Source organism: Paroedura picta, chromosome 6 (genome assembly GCF_049243985.1).
Source record: "Paroedura picta isolate Pp20150507F chromosome 6, Ppicta_v3.0, whole genome shotgun sequence".
Classification (NCBI taxonomy): domain Eukaryota; kingdom Metazoa; phylum Chordata; class Lepidosauria; order Squamata; family Gekkonidae; genus Paroedura; species Paroedura picta.
In genome coordinates, this window is record NC_135374.1 from 3,594,341 (window position 1) to 3,618,933 (window position 24,593).

A 24,593-nucleotide genomic window follows, 5' to 3' on the forward strand; every position below is an offset into this window, starting at 1 on the left:
ACACCCTGTGAGGGAGGGGAGGCTGAGAGAGCCCTGATATCCCTGCTTGGTCAGAACAGTTTTATCAGTGCCGTGTTGAGCCCAAGGTCACCCAGCTGGTTGCATGTGGGGGAGCGCAGAATCGAACCCAGCATGCCAGATTAGAAGTCCGCACTCCTAACCACTACACCAAACTGGCTCTTAACCACCACATCACGCTGGCTCTCAGAAGCGAAGCAGGGTGGACCTTGGTTTATAGTTGGACGGGTGAGGTCCGAGGGGGTGTGGGGTCGCTGTGTAGAGGCAGGCAATCAGAAGCCACCTCTGAACCTCTCTGGGCTTGATAAAGCTTACAGAGTGGCCTGGTCTCATGAAATCTTGGAAGCAGAGTAGGTCTGCCCTGGACAGGAAGGCCAGGGCAACGCCAAAACCACCTCTGTTTCCACCATGGTTGTACTTCCACAGAAGGTTCTTCGTGGTTAAAATTCACCCCTTCTTTCCGTCTTGCCATAATCGATGGCTTCTCTTGACTTGGCTTCGCTTGCGACTTTTCGTTTCGATTTGCCTCTGCAGAATCGTGGGATGCTGTGAAGAGCCCAGCCGCCTCACGGGTCCAAAAGAATTGGGACTGTTCTCTGCGGAAGAAGATACTGCGTCCGCAAAAGGTAAGAAACCCGTGTCCCTTCGTTCCTTAGTGCAATTTTAAAGTATGTGCCTCGCAGGGACGGAAGGGGTGCAGCGCAGAAGACTGCGTAAGTGGTCATGCTGGCGTTTTAGAGCGTTCACCTGGTCTTACAGCTGGCTGCTCCAAGGAGTAAACTTCTGCTGGTGAGAATGAAGCCGTCTCGTTTGTATTGGTAAATTTATGTTCCCTTTGAGTGAGCGTGTTGATGTTGGCTACTTTTCATATATCTGCACAGCCTTAAGAGGGCCTTCAACTTAAAATAGGCAAAGGCAAGCTGAGGGGTGGGGAGGAACACAGGCCTCCAGGGGAGGGAGGAAGGACAGCCATTTTGTGGTTGCACCTGCCACCCTGTGCCGGATTTCCAAAAGTTTCCCTCGGGCTGAAAAAAGTTGCTCCCAGGTTGGTGCATCGACCAAGGAGGCCTGTTATCAGCTGCGTTTTGGTCTACCGGCTCTCTCTTAGACTTTACTGACTTGGCTATGCTAACCCATGCTTCTGTAACTTTGTGGCTGGATTTCTGTAAATTGCTCTGTGTGGGGCTGCCCTTGAAGACAGTCCGGAAACTGCAACGGGTTTGGAATGCAGCAGGTGATACGAGTCCATTTTGGACAAGCTCGTACGAGTGCATTTTATTTTCTAGGACTTTTAATAGGGTGCAGGTTGAAGTACTGCGAGCTGGATCTCCCAGCCTAGCCAGTCTCTTCGGATCTTGGAAGCTAAGCACGATTGGCCCCGTCAGTATTTGGACATGAGACCATCAAGGACGTCCAGCGTCGCTGTGCAGAATCAGATAATGTCTTCTGCCCAGCAGGGGCTCATGGGAACTGTAGTCCATGGACATCTGGAGAGCCACAGTTTTGGCCACCCCTGCACTAGATGATCCCGGTAGCCCCAACTCTGAAATTGAATGCATAAATATTTAAAATATTTTTAATATTTAAAAATATTTTTAATTCAGAGCGGATGCTGAAAGGGGCAGGGAAGGGGCAGCCGTGGAGAAACAAGATTGCCCTTCTGCATTTCGGCCATCAAGTCACAGCTGGCTTAGGGTGGCCTTTGGGGGTTAAAGGCAAAATGTTAACAGAGTTGGTTTGATGTTGCCTGGCTTTTTGTCGTGACCCCGGAGGCCTCCCATCGAGAACTAACCAGGGTCACCCCGACTTAGCTTCTGGGATCTGAGGAGGTCAGGTCAGCCCAAACCACCCCAATGACCTACAGAGGTAGTTTGCCATGGCCTGCCCCTGCGCATCAGCCCTGGACGTCCTCAGCGGTTTCTCATCCAGGTGCTGACCAGGGACATCCCTTCTGAAACTTCCGGATCCAATGAGACTGGGCTAGCCTGCTCAAGACAAACACAGGGGGATTTTGCTTTGCCTGCCTCTGTGCAGCAGCTCTTGACTTTATTGTTATTGTTATTAGTAGTAGTAGTAGTAGTAGATTTATTTCCCGCCACTCCCGAAGCTGGCTCATGGTGGTTTACAACAGTGGTCCCCAACCTTTATTAGGCTGGGGACCGGCAGGGCATTGGGCCGTGCCCGCGGGGACTGCCCGCGGATTGGGCCGCACCCGGCCGTGCCCGGCCGCGTCTGCGGATTGGGCTGCACCCGGCCGCGCCCGCGGGCCGTGCCCGCGGGCCGCGCCCGCGGCGCGGCCCGGCCCTGATTCCCTCTCTCCGCTTCCCGGGCCGCAAGCTTGCGGCCTGGGAAGTTTTTTACTGCGGGGGGGGGGGGCGGGGAGAGGGAGCCGCGGCCCGGCGCCATGGCCTTTGCGGCCCGGCGCCGGGCCGCGGCCTGCAGGTTGGGGACCACTGATTTACAATGTCTGATAAAACCGATTAAAACCCCCATTAAAAGACATAAAATCACAGATCATGGCGGACCCCCCCCCCCCATCCCCACTACCGGAGGGGTGAGGAAAGAGGTCAAGATGGTTCAGTTTAGAAGAAGAAGAAGTAGAGTTGGTTCTTAGATGCCGCTTTTCTCTACCCGAAGGAGGCTCAAAGCGGCTTCCAGTCACCTTCCCTTTCCTCTCCCCACAACAGACACCCTGTGAGGGAGGGGAGGCTGAGAGAGCCCTGAGATTACTGAAGAAGAAGGTTGGTTCTTAGATGCCGCTTTTCTCTACCCGAAGGAGTCTCAAAGCAGCTTCCAATCGCCTTCTCTTTCCTCTCCCCACAACAGACACCCTGTGGGGTGGGTGAGGCTGAGAGAGCCCTGATATCACTGCCCGGTCAGAACAGTTTTATCAGTGCCGTGGCGAGCCCAAGGTCACCCAGCTGGCTGCATGTGGGGGAGTGCAGAATCGAACCCGGCATGCCAGATTAGAAGTCCGCACTCCTAACCACAGCACCAAACTGGCTCTTTACTACTCACTTCCGCAGTGGTCTCACGTCCAAGTACTCTCCAGTGCCGACTCGATCTGATGAAACGTCAGTGGCCCTTCCCTTTCTTCAAAGGTCCACCTCAGCCTGGTCCCAGTCGGAGCCACCGGGCGTCGGGCCCTCTGATTCCAGGACCAACTTGGTCATCGGCCACAGCGAGGGCTGTTGGTTTTCTACTTCGGCGCCACGGGGATAACGCCTACAGCTTAGCTTATCTGTCTCCTCTCCCGCTCCCAGCTTCTGTGGGTCACGTGACGTGGCAGCCCCTGCTCTGCGTGAGCCCAAATCCTTCAGAGCATCGCAGTCTAAATCCGTTCTCTGTGCAGCTTTCAAGTCACTGGTTTTATCTTTTTTTAAAGTTCATTATATATTGCAGTGTGAGATTTCCTGATAGAGCTCTTGGGAGGATTCGGAGAAGAATCGGGGCCAGATCTAAACCGAGAAGGGCATAAATACGAGCACAAAACGAGACTTCGAAAAGCTGTGTTGGATTCTGGTGGGCGACCAGCTTACCCATTTCCCCATTTCCTGGAAGGCCTCACCGCATTCTCAGCCTGGGCAAAAACTGAAGTTTGGGATTAGAACAACGGTCTGCTGGCGTGTTCTGTCTTTTCAGGGGGCCTCCCCACTGAGCATGTCTTTTGTAGCTCTTCCTTCAGAAGCCTGGCTAGAAGTAGCAAATTTTCACGTCTGATGTATAATTTACTGACTTTCCCTGGTGTGCCAGGCCTTGTTTCTGTTGGTAAGTGCATGCTCATACGCGTGTCTTCTGGGCTGCCCCCCATGGGGGGACTCCTGTCGCAGAGGAGTTTTCTACAAGTTTCTAGCTGAGTGCTCTCCTTCCCCCTTGGCACAGGACAGCTTCAAGCTTCATTATTGGCCCAGTGATCATAGGATTAGGGGCAGAGGAAGCACTCTTTCCGTTGCTGTAGAGATTGAGAAAGTGGCGTACAGTCCATTGTGGGGAAGGAGGGAGGGATGTGTGCCTGCACAGAGGACACTCTGGTTCTCCAGAGGAGATAGTTGGCTGCAGTGTGAGACAGGTTGCTGGACTGGATGGGCCACTGAACTGGATGGGCCAGCAGGGCTCTTTTTATATTCTAATCAGGGGAAGGTCTTGGCCTCTATACCCTGTTATTTGCCCTCCATTCTCGAAGAATTGTTTGGCCCCTGTGTGAGGCAGGATGCTGGACTAAATGGATCACTGGTCTGATCCAGCAGGGCTCTTGTTATGTTCTTACCTCATATGATGTTGCTTCTTTATACAAATAGGGGGATCGAATTCCTAGCACAGAATTTTAGGGCTCCAGTGACATCACTCATGACTTTATTATTTGAAATCAGAGGATGCCAAGCAGCTAGAAACGACTGTGCCTCCTTCAGACGTATCCTATAAAATCTGTGGGTCAAAATCTGTGGCCTTTGTTATTTTAGCAAGAGGCAAATTAAGATCTTGGCTTACTCGGCAAGTCCTGATTTCAATTTTCAAAAACTTAACGTAGGCAAAGCAACTGTGCCTCTGTCCTGGAGAGAAACAGCTGAGCACTCTGAATCTTGAACAACCCTTATTAAGGAGCAGAAGTGAGCAGTGACTCAGTGACACTGCCATGAGTTTTCTTAGCCTTTAAGATCCTGCAGGACTCTGGCTCTTTCCTGCTGCTACAGAGAGACTAACATGGCTGCCCATCTTGCTCTCTCTCCACGGAAGGCACCACATTTAGCAGCTTAGAATGGGAATCCATCAGACTTTGCTCCGCCCCTTGCAGCCGCCATCTTGTGCTTGCGCCTACCGCCTTGTGCCAGAATTCCAAAGGCTCAAAACGTTTGGGGACCCCTGTTCTAGGAGACTGGAAAGGCACAAGCGATGCAGGGATAACTGCGGCAACGGCGGCCTGAGACAAGCGGTTCAAGGAGAAAGGGGTTGTCATGGGGGAAAAGCAAATATCTGTGAGGCCGCAGAAGCATCCCTTAGTAACCGGGAGAGGTCTTGAGCCAGGCCGATGTTCTTGGGAGAATTAACGGCACCGGCAGGGAGGTCTGAATCTGGAACAGATCTGATCACGCATGGAGAAGGCCAAGCCTCTGTCTCCCTCCCTGATTCCAGCTGATAACATCAGCGCAGTTGTCAACCAAGGAGGAATGTAGTCAGGAGATCCGATGTAGACACGGTGACGGCCCTGCTGACAGGAGGAGAAAGGAATCCCAGGGTAGAGAGAGCCTCGCGTTCAGGTTCCAGCAGGTCAAAAGCAACTCCCTGCCGTTGTGCTGGTAGAAATATTTCCTGTTATTTTAGCATTTCTGATGAGCAACGAAGAAAGGGAGCCATCTGGGGCCTCAGGGTGTTCACCCAGCCCAGCTGTTTACTTCGATCTCTATACTTTGCTTTTTGGGAGGGAAGGTAGCATGCTATAGCCTGATAGAAGCCAAGGAAGGTCAGTCCTTGGAAGGGAGACCCCCCAAGGTAGACTCTTCAGAGGAAGGCCATGGCCAACCCCCTCTGCTTCTCACTGGAGGCACCATATTTCCTGGCTCTTGGTGATGTCTCATGAATATCTTCAACTAGCATCAGGAGCTGAGGTGTGATCCTGGATTCTTCCCTATCAATGCAGACTCAAGTCACAAATCCTGCCCTCCAGGTATGTTGGCCTCTTTGCCAGGTGCGGCGGCCAGGTGCTTTACTTGTGAACACCTGACCTGGCCACTGTGATCCAAGCCCCGGTCACCTCCAGATTAGGCTACTATAACTTGCCAAACATAGGGCTACCCTTGTACCTGACCTGGAAACTTCAACTGGTCCAGAACGCGGCCACCCTCCTCCTTAAAGGAACCAGCTAGAAATCGCATAGCTGACCAGTCACAGAATCATAGAGTTGGAAGGGGCCACGCAGGCCATCTAGTCCAACCCCCTGCTCAACGCAGGATCAGCCCAAAGCATCCTAAAGCACCCAAGAAAAGTGTGTATCCAACCTTTGCTTGAAGACTGCCAGTGAGGGGGAGCTCACCACCTCCTTAGGCAGCCTATTCCACTGCTGAACTACTCTGACGGTGAACATTTTTCTTCCTGATATCTAGCCTATATCGTTGTACTTGAAGTTTAAACCCATTACTGCGCATCCAGTGTCGCCTTATGCTCCCCCCAGGGCTTTACGCTCTGCGGATACTAATTTGAGGGTGGTTCCTACCCCCCAAGAAGCTCACTGGGCCTTAACCTGGGCCAGGGCCTTTTCGGTCCTGGCCCCGACCTGGTCGAATGGGCTCCCAGAAGAGCTGAGGGCCCTGATGGAGCTCTTCCGCCAGGTCATTGGTTGAGGCCAGGGTGTGGAAGATCCACTGGGCCCCTTCCTCAGGTTAGAACGATTCAGCACCCCTAGATATCTCCGCACTGAGGTGCTGAGAGAGTAGAGGCTGACAGGGTGTGTGTGGAGGGTTGGGAAGGGGATGTAAGATGAGGATGAGTTTGAGTTTGAGTTTGAGTTTTCTTCTAGCTGCCAGAGCTATCATTTCGGGATGGTGATGTTTTAATGTTTTGTGCGACGCGTGGATTTTGTTCTGTAACCCGCCCCAAGACCTTTCATGAGAGCGGCAGGTAATAAGTCAAATAAATCAAATAGACGGATGGTTGGTTGGTTGGTCTGTCTGGAATCTTTGTACCTGCGGAACTACCTTCTCCATTAAGGTTCCCGAAGGAATTTAGGATTGAGTGCACAGAATGTGCTTGCGAGCCCTGGCCCCAGAGAAATCAGATCGGTCTCAGCCGGAGCCAGGGGTTTCCCAGCCCCGGCCCTGCCTTGGTGGAACGCCCTCCCGAGCGAGATCAGGACCCCGCAGGGCCTGAAACACTTCCGCCAGGCCTCTAAGACAGAGCTCTTCCGCCAGACCTATGGCCGAGGCTTAGAAACACAAGTGCCATCGATAAACTGGCCTCCCTACAAACTTATACCTGTACGCCATCCAGTATTTTATCAGCAATACACTGTACCTTCCCCTTCCACCTACCGGAGAGAAGGCGTCAAATTTTTTGATAATTTTGGGGTTGTTTTTAATGTAAATCTAACTCCGGCTCAAGAAAAGCGGATACAGCAATACAGGGGTCGTCTTCAGGGTGCTCCCTTGTCTTGGAAAGTACCTTTTCAAAAAAAAAAAAAACGAAGTAGTGTTTGGTTTCTCCCGTGTAATTTCCTGGCTGTACATCGTTTTTAATTATCGTGGCTCCCAGGTAGGAGGATCTCCTCCTGTTTTGTAGACAGCTCTTCCTTGCCTCTCCTCGGGGAAAGCAGCCGCTGGCATCTCGCCAGCCCTCCGCTTCTACATGTAAGGAGGAGCGGCACTGCCAGATTTTGTTTTTCTTTAATCCCTTAAAACACACACACACACAAACACACACACACACACACACATGCACACACACACACCAAAGAAATTAGTTCTGTCTAGACTCCAGCGCTCTTAAAGTTGTTCCTTTCAAAGAGTGCTGTAATTTGGGGGATTCCTTTTCTTCGTTCGGTTTCCTCGGGAGAGTTTTGGAGCCGTCCGACCAACCCTGAGAGACGGATTAAGCCGTCTGGGTCGACCTGGGGGGCAGAATTGGGTATTCGGATGAAGCCCTCGCCTGTTTCCCAGCTATGGGCTTGTCTTCTAGAGGGGCATTTCGAGGGGAGGGCTGGCCGGTGGGCAGGAGGCTGGTTGGTGGCCCTTGAAGACAACGTCTGTCTTTCCGCCCATCACTTTGCCCTGCCAGACGTCTCCTTTTAAAAGGAGAAGGAATAGGTGAACAGAAAAGAAAGGGATTATACATAAATATAAACCTATACATAAACCTATACATAAACCTAAACATAAACCTAAACATAAACCTATACATAAACATAAACCTATACATAAACCTATACATATTTGGGGGGGGGCTGCCAGTCTCTTGACTCCTGGGTCACATCCTTACCCCCCCCCCCCCTCCATACGAACACCTTTCCTGGTGTTAGGTCTACCGCACATTTAGAACGTACCATGTTGCTCATGCTCCTTTTTTGGCTGTTGTGCAATGGCTGTATTTTAGTCTGGGGAAAAAATATCTGTTATTTGTAGTAGTCACTTTGGGTCCTCAGTGGGGAGATAGACAGTTGGGGGTGGGGGGGGGAGAGGGAGAGAGAGAGAAGCCAGCAATGGAAAATCCCATAGATGCAGCAGCCTGGAGAAGTTTTCCTCGGGAAGTGGTGGGTTCTCCATCTTTGCTTCCTCAGAGGTGGTGGGTTCTCCATCTTTGGAGATTTTTAAACGGAGGCTGGAGAGCCATCTGACGGAGAAGCTGATTCTGTGAAGGCACAAAGGGGTGGCAGGTGACAGTGGATGAGTGAGAGGGTTGGGAGTGTCCTGCATAGTGCAGGGGGTTGGACTAGATGACTTAGGAGGCCCCTTCAACTCTAGGATTCTGTGATTCTAAGTTCTTTTCTAGCCACCCGAAGATGGAGACTTTTGGGGAAGGGATGGCAACCCTGGGTTAATACCTTCCTGGAGGTTGCGGGTAGAGCCTGGGAAGGACAGAGTCCAAGGAGGGGAAGGAGCTGAGCTGGAAAGTGATCCCCTCCAGGCCACCTTCTGAAGCTAAGCAGGGTTGGTCCTGGTCAGCACTGGGATGGGAGACCACCAAGGAAGCCCAGGGTCACTCCTCTCCAGAGGCAGGCAATGGCAAGCCAAGCCACCTTGAAACGTTAGGAAAACATAGCCACAGGAGGTTGAGGTTTGGTAGCTGGGGAGATTATATTTTTTTGGGGGGGAGAACCTTATGTTGTTTTGAATGAACTGTGTTCAGGTTGTAATTTTTAACTCTGTGTTTGGATTTGTCGTTAGCCTCCGCAAGCCAGCTGGCCAGGAGCGGTGGCCAATAAATACGATGAAATAAGTAAAAATATTCTTCTCGCCTCCTGATCAGACCTTCAGGGGCCAGTGAGAAACCCTGCTGGGTAAGAGCCACCCACTTTCTAAAAAAAACCCTGCATGGGCACCAAGAAAGGTGCTGGTAGCTATTGTGGTGCCCATGGGCACCATGCTGGGGATCTGTGGCCTGGATGGTCCTACAGCTCCCTCAGTTGTGTGTCTCCAAGCCTGATCACCATTCATGAAATCTCCTGGAAGGAGATTTCCCTCCCTCCCGAGCTTTTCCTCCTGGAGAGCCGCGGTTTGGCCACCCCTGCCATAGGGTCTCCCTTCCTCCCGAGCTTTTCCTTCTGGAGAGCCGCGGTTTGGCCACCCCTGCCATAGGGTCTCCCTCCCTCCCTCCCGAGCATTTCCTTCTGGAGAGCCGCGGTTTGGCCACCCTTGCCCTACGGTCTCCCTCCCTCCCTCCCTCCCTCCCTCCCGAGCTTTTCCTTCTGGAGAGCCGCGGTTTGGCCACCCCTGCCATAGGGTCTCCCTCCCTTCCTCCCGAGCTTTTCCTTCTGTAGAGCCGCGGTTTGGCCACCCCTGCCATAGGGTCTCCCTTCCTCCCGAGCTTTTCCTTCTGGAGAGCCACAGTTTGGCCACCCTTGCCATATGGTCTCCCTCCCTCCCTCCCGAGCTTTTCCTCCTGGAGAGCCGCGGTTTGGCCACCCCTGCCATAGGGTCTCCCTTCCTCCCGAGCTTTTCCTTCTGGAGAGCCGCGGTTTGGCCACCCCTGCCATAGGGTCTCCCTCCCTTCCGAGCATTTCCTTCTGGAGAGCCGCGGTTTGGCCACCCCTGCCATAGGGTCTCCCTCCCTCCCTCCCGAGCATTTCCTTCTGTAGAGCCGCGGTTTGGCCACCCCTGCCATAGGGTCTCCCTTCCTCCCGAGCTTTTCCTTCTGGAGAGCCACAGTTTGGCCACCCCTGCCATAGGGTCTCCCTCCTGAGCATTTCCTTCCAACCTGGCCCGTGTGGTGGTCGCATCCTCGGCCCCCCTTTCCCCTCCCGGCTCCGCGAAAGCACGCCTGAGCCGTTCCCCTCCCCGCCGCGTTCCTCGCCTCGCAGAGAGCGCTGCTGTAATTCAGTTATGAATCATTGCTTTATTTGTCATGTCAAGCTCCAGGAGGATGGCTCAAAGTGCTTTTCGTCGGCAGTAATTTGAGGCGCTCTGCCAGGCCGCGCGCGAGGCTGTCGTCAGTCCAGGCGGCGGCCGTGGCTGATACGGTGATAAAAACACATTCTGACTGCAGATGAATTCGGCGGCTGCCGGGATGCCTTTCGCTTTCGCAAACGGCAGGCAATAAGGGCTAATTAACAGGCACGTTGAAGGGATGGGGCTGATCCCTGAGGATTACGCGGCCCCACGAGAACACGTCGCGTCCTTGGGCTTCTATAAATTAGGACGAAATAGCTGGTTTTCCTAGAGTTGTATTTTTTTTTAATGCTACATTCCCCCCCCCCCTCCTTCCCCAAATAAAACCTTAATGAGAATCTTTGGAACGAAACCACCGACGAAGAAGGAATCTTTGGATTGGATTTTCTGTCTGTGCAGGCCCTCGAAGATAGCTTGGAAAAAATCAGGCAGTTAAAATATATATATATATATATTTCCCCCCCCTGCAATCTGAAAGCTTTTTGAATTGCTGAGTTTCTGTTGACTCGGCCCTCTCTGAACTCCAAGGGCAGAAAAACATGGCCATGCTTGGTTTTTTTGGTAAGGAAAATTGCCTGGGAAAGTAGCACGATCTTCTTGGGGTCTATAATGTCATTTTCCAAAGTATTCCCATTATGGCATCCTTAATCCAAGAGGAGGTTTGGATTGAATAATATTTGGTATTTTGGGGGTGGGTGGGGGTAATGCACCTTTTCTGATTATGCCAGTCTATTAACCTGGGCAGAGCACGGTAGACCGTGCTTTAGGATGCTTAGGGCTGATCCTGCGTTGAGCAGGGGGTTGGACTAGATGGCCTGTATGGCCCCTTCCAACTCTATGATTCTATGATTCTATGACCCTGCTTGCCAGATTTCATTAGATCTTAGGACTTAAGCAGGATCAGCCCTGGATCCTTCTTGAATGGGAGACCAGTAAGTCCACGGTTGCTACACAGAGGCCGGTACTGGCAAACCACCTGCTCATCTTTTGTCTTGCAAGCTCTGTGGAGTCGGCGTAAGTTAGCTGTGTGATAGAAGTAGCCACCTGCCCTGATTCATCGGGGTCTCTTGTAGAAGGTCCTGGATTCAAACCTTGGTGACATCTCCCTTTAAAAGGATCAGAGGGTTGGGCTTCCATGTTCTTCTTTCCCTGGATGGAGGGATTGTAGCTCAGTGGTAGAGGTTCGATCCCCAGCACCTCTGGTTAAGGATCAGCCTGGAGAAAAGGAGGTTGAGAGGGGACATGATAGCCCTCTTTAAGTATTTGAAAGGTTGTCACTTGGAGGAGGGCAGGATGCTGTTCCCATCGGCTGCAGAGGAGAGGACACGCAGTAATGGGTTTAAACTTCAAGTACAATGATATAGGCTAGAGAGCCAGTTTGGTGTAGTGGTTAGGAGTGCGGACTTCTAATCTGGCATGCTGGGTTCGATTCTGCGCTCCCCCACATGCAACCAGCTGGGTGACCTTGGGCTCGCCACGGCACTGATAAAACTGTTCTGACCAGGCAGTGATGTCAGTGCTCTCTCAGCCTCACCCACCCCACAGGGTGTCTGTTGTGGGGAGAGGAATGGGAAGGCGACTGTAAGCCGCTTTGAGCCTCCTTCGGGTAGGGAAAAGCGGCATATAAGAACCAACTCTTCTTCTTCTTCTTCTTCTAGATATCAGGAAAAAAAATTTCACAGTCAGAGTAGTTCAGCCGTGGAATGGGCTGCCTAAGGAGGTGGTGAGCTCCCCCTCACTGGCAGTCTTCAAGCAAAGGTTGGATGCACACTTTTCTTGGATGCTTTAGGATGCTTAGGGCTGATCCTGCGTTGAGCAGGGGGTTGGACTAGATGGCCTCTATGGCCCCTTCCAACTCTATGATTCTATGATTCTATGATTAGGTTGTAAATTGTAGGGAAGACCTCAGCCTCTGGGAGAGCTGCTGTCCATGAGGAGAAAGAGCTGCCATCTGCAAATCGGTAACAACCCAGCCCTTAACACCAGACGGTGCATGAAGATGTTAAACAAAGTGTGGGAGAGGAAGGGTCACAATGACTCCTCCCCCACTGCCACCCTCTGTGTCCGGTTCCGGAGAAACGAGCTGAGGAAGAGTTTCCCGAATGGGTGGGAGTTAATTAATTTTTAAATATTTTTTTTGTTTTATTGCATTTATTATTTATGTCTTATATTCTCGTCCCGTCCTCCCCTGCGGCTCAGTTTAAACAAATATTAAAATGCGTTGAACATTTATCGGGCGATATTGGCCATCTATGCCCACGCCAACCCTGACACCTCCCAAAATGGCCAGTGATTGGCCTGGATGGAGTAAGAAGGGGAAGGGCCCCAGGTGAGCGTGCACAAAGCTATGCCTCCCAACCATCTTCGGCAGTGGTCCCCAACCTTTCTGAGTTTTTTGCGCATGCTCAAAAGTGACGTGCATGCGTGATTTCGGCCGCGCATGGCGCATGTGCTCATGTGCGGACGCGCATGCGCAGTGCGCACACGGCCCTGATTCCCTCTCCCCGCCCTCCCGCAGTGAGAAGCTTCCCGGGCCGCATGCTTGCAGCCTGGGAAGTTTTTTACTGCAGGGAGAGGGAGCTGCGGCCCGGCGCCATGGCCTTCGTGGCCCGGCATCGGGCTGCGGCCCGCAGGTTGGGGACCACTGATCTTCGGCACGATGGTGCCACTTCTGGGGTTTCTCTAAGCCTGAACAATGTTTCAGGGGTTTTTCAATGGTAAAAAATTTGGGAAATGCTGATTTAGTGCGTCAAAAAAACAGCAATCAATCAGTTCGTCAATCAATCTCTCTCTCTGTCTCTCCCTCTCAAACACACACACACACACACACACAACTGCACAAGGGTTTTGGAACACATCCCATTGCTTGTCTTCTCTCCCCACATCCTTTCAGGGATACATAATTTATAAACCTTCCTTCCAAAACACGCTCTGAAATATGAGCTGTTCTTTCCCCTGATTACCTCATCGGATCTCCTTAAGGTCTGGGAGGGTTTGCGTGGAGCATCCATGTGCCACGTGCAAACGACGCCACTTATGCAACTGTCTCTCCTCGTTCTTCAGCATCCGTGATTGATGGGACAAGCGCAAGCAAAATATTCTGCAGTATCGTTATTCTCACTCCCTGTTGCCAGGGCTGGCTCAGAGAAATCCGTCCTTTGCTTTTCCACCCTTGAAGGAGGAGACATTGATACTAGCCGGTGGCTTTCATCTGAATCCGTGCTCTTAAGTCTGTTTCTTCCCCAAATCATTATCTGTGACTGGAAGGGAAAGACGGCTGTAGAAATTATTGTGTCTTTTCTGTAGCTTCCTGTTTTGATGCACTCTGCGATTTTACCCGTGGTCCATATTTTGTAGATCTCTTGCATTCCACTTTGGAAGCCTTCTGAATTCCTCTGTTTTGCAGTGCAAAGTTGGAGGGTTGAATTGTAATCATGATTTCCCAGGGTGAGTGGCCCGCAGGGGGTAGGGGTCAGTGCGGGTTGCAGATTTCATTTCCCACGGCATACTCCTACTTTGTCATTTGTACTCTTCATAGTGGGTGTGATTGGGGAGGAGCAGGAAAGTTTGATTTACTGTTAAATATTCTGTATACCTCACTTTTTTTGAAAAGGAGATTCCCAAGGTTGTTTGACGGTTGAAAGGGCCACCAAGTTGCCGCCATCTTGTTGGGAAAGGATGTGTGTATGTGTGGGGGGAAGCCAGAGAAGTGAAAAAGGAAATAGGGGAGGAGGGGGGGCATAGAGGAAGTCGATGTGCCCCCCCTTGCAGGTCTTTGCGGGTCCCCTGTTTGTGTTTTCTGGTTTTCAAAATATTGGTTTATGAAGGATAAATGTCCCAGTCTTCTGGACTTTACTCCTTCAGTATGAAAAAATATATTTTGAAGGATTGTTTAGCTCCCGGAAGAGCTGCGGGCCCTGACGGAACTATCTAGGTTCCGCAGGGCCTGCAAGACGGAGCACTTCCGCCCCACATTTGGTTGAGGCCAGGGGTAGGGGATGACCGGAGTTATGATCTGTGGGTCCTGCCCTACACTGAAATTGCACGGATGTTTAGCACCCTCTCATCATATCTTATGGAGCCACGTCGGCCTGGCCGGAACAGCAGAGTTAAGCCTTTGGGCCTGTTAGGATCATACCGCCATCTTGAAACTATTGATTGGTATTTTACTGTACCGGTTTTAATGTTTTTTAAGGGGGGTTTTATGGGCCACTTTGTATTCTGTGTTTATATTGTGAGCCACCACGAGACGGCATTGTTGAGAGTGGCGGAGTATGAATCATAGCATGAATGAATGAATGAATGAATGAATGAGTGAGTGAGTGAGTGAGTGAGTGAGTGAGTGAGTGAGTGAGTGGGTGGGTGGGTGGGTGGGTGGATGGATGGGTGGGTGGGTGGGTGGATGGATGGATGGATGGATGGATGGGTGGATGGATGGATGGGTGGGTGGGTGGGTGGATGGGTGGGTGGGTGGATGGATGGATGGATGAATGAATACATCTTTATATATATATATATAAACTAGCAATAAAGCCTGTTGCACCCAAAACTACCAGAAAATATTTGTTGGTAAGGGCTGGCCAGAGCTTAGAGTCCAGTAAGGTGACAGTAATGGCAGCCCCTCAGCGCAAGACGGACGGACGGACGGACGGGCAGACAGGCAGATGTATTCCTTGCCTCAGTTGCTGTTAGAGACTTCCTCCACATCAGACCTGGAGGGTGGTGAGGGGGGCTTCAGAATCTGGAGCAAGAGCCGCCATTGGCCCTGAGTGGGCCAGGTTCCACCAGTAGGAAAAAGGCAGTCCGGTTTCGTCAGCAGTCGCTGGGCAGATCCCTTGGACCGCAGGGCCTGCTGGTTAACTGTTGAGCCGTCTTTGATCCCAAGTTCTCTTTTATGTGAACTGATGATGATGATTCTGGTGTTGATAATGTTTGCACGTACACAGAACAAGGTTTTCCCTGCTTCTTTTTTTCCATATAGTCAGGAAAGCTAACTTTAAACAACACTGCTTTCTTTTAGCACGAGCTCTCATGCTTTTTTTTTTTTTTTTTTTGCATTCTCCTTCCCTTAATTTCTTGCTGTGGTTTTCTGGCGCTTTGTTTAAATTTGTTAATGTTCCGGGGTCCGACGTCTCGGCTGTTTCAGTTCTTTCCATAAACGGCACGTGACAGGTAAGTGCGTTAAGAAATCTTCCTCTTTTGCATGTAAAACTCACAGAAATATTTCTTTTCTGCTTGTTGTTGCCAAGGCCAGACTTCACACTTGACATATGGATGTTCCTTACTGGCATGTCTTGTTTTTTTTTTTTTTAAAAAAAACGTGTTTCATAATCTCTGCATGGTATAAATCTCTCCCCACCTCCCCAGTTACATGTAAAAATCTTTTTTCATGTTAATAGCTTTCAAGACACTGTTGAAATTACTCACGAGGCAAAGAATTTCTATTGTCAAACAAAAGTTAGTCACTTTTCCGTCTCTGGGCAGGGCTGAACGAACCCTACTGCTCAACCAGGGCTACTAGTAGCCCCAGGGTTACTCCAGTTGGGGGGGACTAGATGGCCTGCATGGCCCCTTCCCACTCTAGGATTCTAGGAGTCTAGTTCAGCAGTGGGATAAGCTGCCTCAGGAGGTGGGGAGTTCCCCCTCACTGGGGGTCTTCAAGCAGTGGCTGGACAGATCCTTGTCCTGGATGCTGGAGGCTGACCCTGCACTGAGCAGGGGGTGGGACTAGATGGCCTGCATGGCCCCTTTCCCCTCTAGGATTCTAGGAGTCTAGTTCAGCAGTGGAAGGGGCTGCCTAAGGAGGTGGGGAGCTCCCCCTCACTGGCCGTCTTCAAGCAGCGGCTGGACAGATCCTTCTCCTGGATGCTTGAGGCTGACCCTGCACTGAGCAGGGGGTGGGACTAGATGGCCTGCATGGCCCCTTCCCACTCTAGGATTCTAGGAGTCTAGTTCAGCCGTGGAATGGGCTGCCTCAGGAGGTGAGGAGCTCCCCCTCACTGGCCGTCTTCAAGCAGCGGCTGGACAGATCCTTCTCCTGGAGGCTGGAGGCTGATCCTGCACTGAGCAGGGGGTGGGACTAGATGGCCTCTGTGGCCCCTTCCCACTCTGGGATTCTATGATTCCCAGGTAGAGAAAGTGTGCCCTGTCTACAGAGTAAGGTGAGCTGTCCTGGGACCGTGCTCCTGATTCTCAGTCCAAGCCTTTCCTCTCTTTGGAGCAGAGATGTTAGTTGGTCTGCTCAGAATTGAGTCCTGCCTTCTTCTTGGAACCAACACATTTTCCTCAGCCTCCTTGGGGCCTGGTGCCATTGTAAGCATTATCAACCCTTTAGCACAATAGTATTCTTTGGCATGTTGGGTCTGCCCATTAACCGGTCTGCTCTTTTAGCTAAAACAGTTGTCTGCTTTTTTTGAAGGTTTGATCGTTTTATTATAATTAGGAACATGCGTTGTGTGTTCAACAGAGAAGCGCTTTTAGGTTAGCAAGGTTAAATATTTTCACCTTCAGCAATGCTAACTGGGAAATGTCATAATATTCCTCACGTTAACAGAATTTGCCCCTGTGGACAAAATTGCATAGAATCTGTTTTACATGGAGGGCAACGAAGAGGGTGAGGGGTTTGGAGACCAAGACGTAGGAGGAAAGGTTGGGGGAGCTTGGTCTGTTGAGCCTGGAGAGGAGACGACTGAGAGGGGATCTGATCACCATCTTCAAGGATTTAAAAGGCTGCCTTGTAGAGGATGGAGCAGAGTTGTTCTCTCTTGCCCTGGAGGGACAGACCAGAACGAATAGGATGAAATTATTGCGAAAGAAATTCCGTCTAAACATCCGGAAGACGTTTCTGACAGTCAGAGTGGTTCCTCAGTGGAACAGGCTTCCTCGGGAGGTGGTGGGTTCTCCATCTCTGGAGATTTTTAAACAGAGGCTGGGTAGCCATCTGATGGAGAGGCTATTCCTGTGAAGGTTCAAAAGGGTCGCAGGTGACAGTTTGAGAGCCAGTTTGGTGTAGTGGTTAGGAGTGTGGACTTCTAATCTGGCAAGCCGGGTTTGATTCTGCGCTCCCCCATATGCAACCAGCTGGGTGACCTTGGGCTAGTCACAGCACTGATAAAACTGTCCTGACCGGGCAGTGATATCAGAGCTCTCTCCGCCTCACCCACCCCACAGGGTGTCTGTTGTGGGGAGAGGAAAGGGAAGGTAATTGTAAGCCACTTTGAGCCTCCTTCGGGTAGGGAAAAGCGGCATATAAGAACCAACTCTTCTTCTTCTTCTTCTGCGTGAGCGAGAGGGTTGTGAGTGTCTTGTGTTGAGCGGGGGGTTGGACTAGATGACCCAGGAGGTCCCTTCCAACTCTGTGATTCTATGATTCTATGATTTATTGTATTGGCCATTTTATGTCGATGATCGGACCAAATTTTATCTTCACTTTTAACCAGAAAAGCTGAGGTATTGTTTTTAAAGTATCGTCAGAATTCTGCCTTGATTCAGAAGGAAGCCTTGTTTTTACATTCGGCCGTAAGGTTGCAAGAGATCAAATTGCAGAGTTAATATTTGTCCATTCTTGACCTCCGCAAATTGCTTATAAGGGTTGTATTAATTGTATCTTCTCTCTCAGGGTATGCCAATAAAGGTGCTTGAATGTATGTATGTACGAACCCATGCACACATGAATGGGAAAACATCCAGAGCGCGTAATCTGATGTCCTAGTTAAGTAAAGCCATTTAGGAAGTATGTGTTTGCTGACAGCTGTGGTCTTCATCGTACCGCATGGCAAAAGCATCCCCCCAATTTCCTCCGTGATTAACCTGTTGAACTACGGATGCTTCGCCACCCAGTGACTTCACGTACATCTGCTTCAATTAGCTCAGGTTAATAAAACAGCTAAATCTTCCTTCAGCTTTCTCCCGCTGCTGCAAAATTAATCTGGGAAAACATAACTTCAGAATTAATGACTGCTTTAAAATGTGCCGTTCTGAAAATTAAGCCTCTGTTGTGAAGAATCCGTCCTAAGATTATATCAGGCAAGAATGATGAGTGTTTGATTAAATCATATCGGGGCTCTCTCAGCCTCCCCTCCCTCACAGGGTGTCTGTTGTGGGGAGAGGAAAGGGAAGGCAAATGTAAAAGCGGCATATAAGAACCAACTCTTCTTCTTCTTCAATAATCTCAGGGCTCTCTCAGCCTCCCCTCCCTCACAGGGTGTCTGTTGTGGGGAGAGGAAAGGGAAGGCAAATGTAAAAGCGGCATATAAGAACCAACTCTTCTTCTTCTTCAATAATCTCAGGGCTCTCTCAGCCTCCCCTCCCTCACAGGGTGTCTGTTGTGGGGAGAGGAAAGGGAAGGAGATTGTAAGCCGCTTTGAGACTCCTTTGGGTAGAGAAAAGCGGCATATAAGATCCAACTGTTCTTCTTCAGTAATCCCAGGGCTCTCTCAGCCTCCCCTCCCTCACAGGGTGTCTGTTGTGGGGAGAGGAAAGGGAAGGCGAATGTAAGCCGCTCTGAGACTCCTTTGGGTAGGGAAAAGCGGCATATAAGAACCAACTCTTCTCCTTCTTCTTCAATAATCTCAGGTCTCTCTCGGCCTCTCCTCCCTCACAGGGTGCCTGTTGTGGGGAGAGGAAAGGGAAGGCGAATGTAAGCCGCTTTAAGACTCCTACTGGTACAGAAAAGCGGCATATAAAAACCAACTCTTCTTTTTCTGTACCAAGCTGACTCTCCAAGGAGATGTTTAAAACCAAATTTTAATTCCCCTCCCCCCTGTGATTAGTGTTTTCTTCCAGTTCTTCCTGTGGGGGACACTTTCACCCATGTGAATTAGGGCTGTCTGTCCCTGCTGTGTACCCATTCATGCGCTGGTGTTTCTGGGGCTCTCCCATGCCTGCCACTTACGCCAGATACCTTGCTGAGGAGATGCACCCACCTGGTCGCTCCGCAAAGAGCAAACCTCTCCTGTGCAGCAAGTTCTGTTTCGCCGGTGATTAGTTTGCTCCTGATTTGGGCAGCCGTCCCAGAATCTAATATGCTTTGCAATGACATTATTCATTACGTTAAATTCGCCCGAGTCCCTACATGTGGTTAGGATGTTAATAAGCTGAGCTGGCCACAGTACGGTGCATTTCTGTCCTGCTGTTGTGTTGACTGCCCAGTGCTCAGACGAGGAATTGCTCCTGCCTCTGGTTGGTGATTCGGTCATGTCCAACTCTTGGCGATCTTATGGCTCACCTATGGGCACAATTTTCAATCTTGCAGCACTTCTTTAAGTTGTATAATGTTCTGGATGCTGCCCATTTTGATCATGTCCAACTGCTGTGTTCTTTGTCAGCCTGGCTTCCTTTTTCCACTGACCAGTCCTAGCAGGATTGGAGAGCCATTGAGTTGGATTGCATGATAGGGCCAAAGTAAAAGAGCCAGAGCTTCATGATTTTCCCTCCCAGGGATAGATCGGACTTTTATGCGCTCTGGTATTTCCTTGTTTGTAACCTTTGATGCCCCAGAAATCCGCAGAAGCCTTCTCCAGCACCAGGGTTCAAATGAGCTGTGATTTCTAAGACTCAGCACGGGTTTCGCAAGAACAAGTCATATCAGACCAACCTTATCTCTTTTTTCGAGAAAGTGACTACCTTGCTGGATCAGGGGAATGCCGTGGACATAGTTTATCTGGATTTCAGTAAAGCATTCGATAAGGTTCCACATGATATTCTTCTTCACAAGTTGGTAAAATGCGGTATGGATCCTAATTCTGTCAGGTGGATCAATAACTGGTTGAAGGATCGAACCCAAAGGGTGCTTATTAATGGTTCAGCATCCTCTTGGAGAAGAGTGACAAGTGGAGTTCCCCAGGGATCTGTCCTGGCACCCGTGTTGTTCAGCAAATTTATACATGATTTGGATGGGTGAGAGAATAGGTGGGGAACTTATTAAATTTGCAGATGATACTGAACTTGGAGGGGTGGCAAACTCAACAGAAGACTGAATCAGAATACAGGATGATCTTGATAGGCTCGAGAAGTGGGCTAAACTAAATAAAATTAAATTCCATAGGGACAAATGTAAAGTTCTGCATTTAGGTAGGAAAATACAAGTGCATCACTATAGGATAGGAGAGACTTGTCTTGGCAGTAGTATGTGTGAAAAGATCTGGGGGTCTTAGTAGTCCAGACACTGAACATGAGTCAGCAGAGTGACTCAGTGGCTAAAAAGGCAAATGGGATTTGGGGCTGTATCAAACGGAGTATCGTGTTCAGATCACAGGAGGTGATGGTACCGCTTCGCTCTGCTCTGGTTCTGCCTCCCTTGGAGTCCTGTGTTCAGTTTTGGGCACCCCAGTTGAAGGGGGATGTAGACAAACTGGAGCGTGTCCAGAGGGGGGCAACAAAGATGGTGAGGGGTTTGGAAACCAAGAAAGGTTGGGGGAGCTTGGTCTGTTTAGCCTGGAGAGGAGACAACTGAGAGGGGATCTGATCGCCATCTTCAAGTATTTAAAAAGCTGCCATAGGGAGGATGGAGCAGAATTGTTCTCTCTTGCCCCGGAGGGACGGACCAGAACCAATGGGACAAAATTAATTAAAAAGAAATTCTGTCTAAACCTCCGGAAGAAGTTCCTGACAGTCAGAGCGGTTTCTCAGTGGAACAGGCTTCCTCAGGAGGTGGGGGGCTCTCCATCTTTGGAGATTTTTAAGCAGAGGCTGGAGAGCCATCTGACGGAGAGGCTGATTCTGTGAACGTTCAAGGGCGTGGCAGGTGACAGTGGATGAGCGAGAGGGTTGGGAGTGTCCTGCATAGGGCAGGGGGCTGGACTAGATGACCCAGGTTGCACCTTCCAACTCTATTATTCTGTGATTCTATGAATCGATTCTCCTCTTGTCCGATTTTTTCATCGTCCAACTTTCACAGCCATAAGTGGCTATGGCAATATGACCGAACTAATCTACATCTGGTAATCAGCCTGATGTCCTTGCTTTTCCATGCTCGGTTGAAGCTCATTATCGCTGAGTGACCCAGAGCAATTTGGCGTTTGACTTCCATTCTGCAATCACCAGTCTCGTCGATTTGTGATCCAAGAAATATGAATTCTTGAACGCATTCGATCTCTTCACTCTCTGTTGTTATTGTGATCTGCCTTTGGGTGGGAATCCCTATAAAATAGGTAAAGGTAAAGGTATCTCCTGTGCAAGCACCGAGTCATGTCTGACCCTTGGGGTGACGCCCTCAAGCGTTTTCATGGCAGACTCAATACGGGGTAGTTTGCCAGTGCCTTCCCCAGTCATCACCGTTTACCCCCAAGCAAGCAAGCTGGGTCCTCATTTTACCGACCTCGGAAGGATGGAAGGCTGAGTCGACCTTGAGCCGGCTGCTGGGATTGAACTCCCAGCCTCATGGGCAGATGGCTTCAGATAGCATTTCTGCTGCCTTACCACCCTGCGCCACAAGAGGCTCTCCCTATAAAATACCATACGGCTAAATCAGGGGTGACAAAAGTATGGGCCGGGCAGGGGGACAGGGCTGGAACTGGCTCTCCTGGGGCTCTTCAGCCTGGGAACGGCTGGTGTGAGGGAGGGAAGGCAGGTGGCTGTTTGGGCCAGGAGTGGTGACTTGTGTGTAGTCACAGCTGTCAAGAAATAGAAATGGCTACGGGACAGGAGTAACGGGCTGAGGTAAAAGGGTGTGGGAGAACAGCACTGAAGGCAGAGACAGAGGAGGCCTGGAGTTCTGCTCCCCTCCCACCTCCTCAGCCTGGCCTACCCCACAGCATTGGTAGTGATGGTGGTGGTGGGGATGAGGTCCTGAGGAGGAGGCCGGTGTCTTGGAAGGTCCATCCTCTTGACCTGGGATGGCCAAACCTTGGCTCTCTAGATGTCCGTGGACTACAATTCTCATGCAGGCAGTAGTCCACGGACATCCGGAGAGACACAGTTTGGCCACTCTTGCTGTTGACTATACCGGTTCCCAGTTGTGGCCTGGATCAGGTTCAGGGTTCTGGTTTTGATCTTTAAGGCCCTTCGCGGTCTGAGACCCACATATCTGAAGGACCTCCTGTTGCCCTCCGCAGGGCCTTACGTTCTCCGGGTACCAACTTATTGGTCGGTCCTGGCCCCAGGGAAGCTCGACTGGCCTCAACCAGGGTCAGGGCCTTTTCAGTCCTGGCCCTGACCTGGTGGAGATCCTGGAAAAGCTGAGAGCCCTGATGGTTTTGATGGGTTTTTTAACGGGGATTGTATTTTAGGTGGGCTTGTTATGTAACCCGCCACAAGACGGCTTGCCTTGGGTGGTGGGATACAAGTCAAGATGATGATGATGATCATGATGATGATATTGACTCACACCGTGCAATCAGCCTTGAGTTTGTGGGGAAGTTGGACTGCACATAGGGTAAATAAATAAATTTACAAAAGATAAATTCAATGGCAGTCTTCAAGCAAAGGTTGGATACACACTTTTCTTGGATGCTTTAGGATGCTTTGGGCTGATCCTGCGTTGAGCAGGGGGTGGGACTAGTTGGCCCTGCATGGCCCTGCACTAGTTGGCCCTGCACTTTATATGATTCTATGATTCTATGAAGATAATTCCAATTCAACATTTCCCAGGAAAGCCAAATCGCTTGTAGAGTGTTGGTCAGATGGATGAACATTGTTAGACTGGCTGAGATAGTTATTTTCTGGCGGGTTACCATGCTGGTCTAAAGCAAAAGAACGACATTTGAGTCCAGTGGCCCTTGAAGACCAACAAAATCTGATTCTGGGTAGAAGCTTCCCTATGCAGGAACACTTCATTGAAGTATTTCTTTCTTCCTTAGATTTCTGTGACCACCCCTCTTGGAACAGCCGTCTCAGGGCGCTTTAGAAGACATATGCAGTCATAATAAAACCACTCAACATTTAAACCATCAAAATATATCAAGTCCCTGAAGCAGTGTGCTGGCTCACAAAATCTCACACTTTGAATAAAATGTCCCTGGTTTTCAAGGTGTCGTTGTTAGTCAAGAGTTGGCTGTTGTTAGGACAGCTCTTAGATTGTGTTAAGCAGTTAACGTGAGGTCTAGGATCTCTTAAGTAAGTTGATTATTAACAACTTCTCTTTTGTATATCTAAATAGGCCTCTTTTCTTAAATGTAGTGGAAATGTGGATGGCTCTTAGACTCAAACATGAACAAGTTTATAAGCTTTGGGCAAAAGTTTATATCATTGTGTAGTGGGGTCGTACATTTTCAAATGATGACTATATTTTACTGTTCTTTGTATTAATAACTCATAAAGGTAAAGGTAAAGGTATCCCCTGTGCAAGCACCAAGTCATGTCTGACCCTTGGGGTGACGCCCTCCAGCGTTTTCATGGCAGACTCAATACGGGGTGGTTTGCCAGTGCCTTCCCCAGTCATTACCGTTTACCCCCCAGCAGCAAGCTGGGTCCTCATTTTACCGACCTCGGAAGGATGGAAGGCTGAGTCGACCTTGAGCCGGCTGCTGGGATCAAACTCCCAGCCTCATGGGCAAAGCTTTCAGACGGCTGCCTTACCACTCTGCGCCACAAGAGGCTCTTTAATAACTCATACTGCATACTATATTTCTATCTTTATGAAAATAAAAAAACTTGTATATAAAAACAAATAAAGTTATACAAACTTAAAAAAAAAAGGATTTGGCTGTTGGGGTCAAACTAGAATGGGATTTCTTTGGTTAGCTCCCTTGGCCTTTGGAAAAAGGCAGAAATTCTTCCGGTGCGGTCTGATCCATTCAGATCTGTTAGCGTTCCCCTCGGTAAGCTGAGGAGCGAAGCGCCCCCAGGTATGCCTTCAGCTAATTGCTTCCCTGTGGCAGACAGATTGCCTGAGGCTGAAATTAAGCTCCTGCTCTTGGAAAACTTTTTAATTACCTCCAAGTCGCCTGCAGCCACATTAAACGGAATAAGCCGCTGCTGGTTTTTCGAATCTACATCAAGCTAGAATGAATGCCCATACATAACTTTCATCAAAGGTATCAGAGTGTTTAATCTTTCCAGACAATTTCCTTTTCCTGGCCGGGGGGTGGGAAGGGGGAAGAAGTCTTCAGTCTTCCTTCTGTTGGAGTGGCTACCTTTTGGTTATAGGGGATAATAATAATAATAATAATAATAATAATAATAATAATAATAATAATAATAATAATAATATAATGAAGAAGAAGAAGAAGAAGAAGAAGAAGTAGAAGAAGAAATAGAAGTAGAAGTAGAAGTAGAAGTAGAAGTAGTAGTAGTGTCAAGTCTCAGTTGACTCTTCATGGAGTCAAGAGTTGGTTCTTATATGAGTGGAGATGGTTCACCATTGGCCGCCCTTGTCCTCCTTGGTGGTCTCCCCTTTTATACTAGCCACGCTGGGCACTGCTTAGCTTCCAAGTTCTGATGAGATCAGGCTATCTTGGGCGATTCAGGTCACAGCAAAAGACATTCAGGCCTTCATACACCCCAGAAGCGGCACGATGGTGCAGAATAGGGCTGGGAAGCAGAGCT

At 49.9% G+C, this 24,593-nt stretch overlaps 1 protein-coding gene across 5 annotated transcripts in view; it reads left to right on the top strand.

Moving 5' to 3' along the window:
* The window catches only part of FAM168A (family with sequence similarity 168 member A), a 150,822-nt gene that overhangs the window by 23,915 nt on the left and 102,314 nt on the right, over positions 1 to 24,593 (top strand). For all 5 annotated transcript variants that reach the window (XM_077341216.1, XM_077341218.1, XM_077341219.1 and 2 more), the window contains exon 2: positions 553 to 644. The gene's annotated coding sequence lies outside the window, so the exon portion shown is untranslated. The remainder of the gene's footprint in view (positions 1 to 552; positions 645 to 24,593) is intronic.